Raw genomic sequence first — 2,397 nt, forward strand, 5'->3', positions numbered from 1 at the left:
ATACTTTGGTCATGTTGTCAGAAGGAACCATTCCCTGGAGAAGGATGTCATAATTGGTAAGGTAGAGGGTCAACGAAAGAGGGGAAGGCCTTTAACAAGATGGATTGACACAGTGGCAGCAGTGATGGGCTCAAGTGTAGCAAGAATCATGGAGCTGGCTCAGGACTGGGCATTGATTCTTTCTGCTGTGCGTAGGGTCATTATGAGCTGGGAGATGACTCGACGGCACCTAACAACAACAACAACAACAACATCTGGTTCCATTTTCAAGAGGAATGTTTTCAATCTTTCTCCATTGAGAATAGTGTTGACTGTTGGTTTTGAATATATGCACCTGATTATGTTGAAGAATTTTTCTTCTACTCTTATTTTGCTGAGAGACTTTTTCAGGAATGGGTCTTAGATTTTATCAAATGCCTTTTCTAAATCGATTGAGATGATCATGTAATTCTTTCCCTATTTTTATTTATGTGGTGAATTCCATTGACTGTTATTCTAATGTTGAACCATTCTTGGATCCCTGGTATGAATTCAACTTGACCATGATGTATTATTATTATTATTATTATTATTATTATTATTATGTAATATTGAATTCTGGTGCTAAGGGCTTTTGAGAGTGGCTTTGTTAATGGATGGCACAGAAGGGGAGCCAGTTTCCAGAGGTGTTTAGGAGAGGCTTTATTAAGGAAGCTCTGGTGGCATAATGCCTAAGGCATTTGACTTCTCACCAAAAGGCTGGCAGTTCAAACCCCTGAGCCACTCCTTAGAAGGAAGACTAGGAAATCTACTTGTGTAGAGATATCAATTGGAAACCCAATAAGGGGTTGCTATGAGTCAGAATCAACTTGATGACAGAGGTTTTTTTTTTTTTGTGTGTGTGTGTGTGTATTAAGGGATGGCTGGAAGTGAAGCTAGGTACCAAGAGCTTTTGGGAGCAGCTTTAAGAGGAAGCCCAGAAGGGGAGCTGGGCACAGAGTTTGGAGCAGCTTTAAGGGAGGTCCAGAAGTGAGTGGAGCAGTTTGGAACAACTAAGGGAGACAAACTTGCCTGTCAGTTTCTCATCCTGTGGTGGCTTACAAGTTGCTACGAGGCTGGAGGCTATGCCACCAGTGTTGCAAATACCAGCAGGGTTACCCATGGAGGACAGGTTTCAGCAGAACTTATAGTGTAGGACAGACTAAGAAGAAAGAAGAGGCCATCCACTTCTCAAAGAATTGGGCAGTTAAAACCTTATGAATAGTAGTGAAATACAGTGTGATACATTACTGGAAAATGTTATGAATAGCCCTGAAACATTGTCCAATAAAGTGCTAAAAGATGAGCCTCTCAGGTGGGAAGGCACTCACAATACAACTAGGGAGGAGTTGCCTACTCAGAGTAGAGCGAACTTTAATGATATGGATGGAGAGAAGGAGTTCCAGTAAGATGGTGGAATAGGCAGAAAGACTGCACAGACCCTCTTCAACAAAAAAAAGGGGAACCAGTTAACACAGATACAGAAGATAATCCTGGATCCTTGAGCCTTGAAGGCAAGTAAATAGAACTGGACTAAACAACTAGCAGAAGAATTTGCGTGAAAACACCAAAAAAGGGGACAAATGGAGTTGTGGTCTGGCAGTGATCCTGATGGCACAGACAGCTTGGATATTGCCAGGTGGTGGTAGGCCCTAAGAATTAACCTAAAAATGGGCCCTGATAGCCAGGGACCGCACAGAGGACTGCTCTGGGTATAAAAGGAGAAGCAGTGAAGAGGGGGGAAGGCTGAGCTGTGGACTTTTGTCTGTCCAGAGTGGGCAGCCATTTTGAATGTTTACAAGCAGCTTGACCATTTTGGATACTTAAAATGATAGCATTCTCCCACATTCCAGGGATGTAAGAACAGGCCCCAATTGCCAGGAACCCCAAGGACATTCTGGACCCAGATGACTGGAAGATGGGACAGTCCCCTTGTTACTCTTATATCCCACACCCTCTTGGTGAATGCAGGTGCAGCCATCCCTCACTCCACTTACTTTCTGGGCTGGCAGGAACTCCATCCCAGTCTGTGTGCTCCAATACCTGGGTGCCCTACCCCACACTGCCCCGATTTTTTTTTCTGTTTTCTGTTTTTTAGTTTGCTTGTTTTGTCTGTTTTAAAACTACTACTACTACTATTATTATTACTTTTGTTATTTTTACTATTATTCTTTATTCTTACCTTCCCAGGTTCTAGTTTTTAGCTTTCTTTCTTTTCCTTATCACTGGTTGCAATTTTTTTTTTCTTTCTCATGGTTAACCCAAATCCTTGCTTTTCTTTTTGCATTTTTCCCATTTTTTTTCCTTCATTATTCTCCTTCTCTACCTTTTTTCTCATATAGCCCTCTCCCCAGATATTGCAGTTTTTCTTCTTCTTCT

This window comes from Orycteropus afer, unplaced genomic scaffold (assembly GCF_000298275.1).
Source record: "Orycteropus afer afer isolate SDZICR_OR568_19922 unplaced genomic scaffold, OryAfe1.0 scaffold00380, whole genome shotgun sequence".
Taxonomy (NCBI): domain Eukaryota; kingdom Metazoa; phylum Chordata; class Mammalia; order Tubulidentata; family Orycteropodidae; genus Orycteropus; species Orycteropus afer.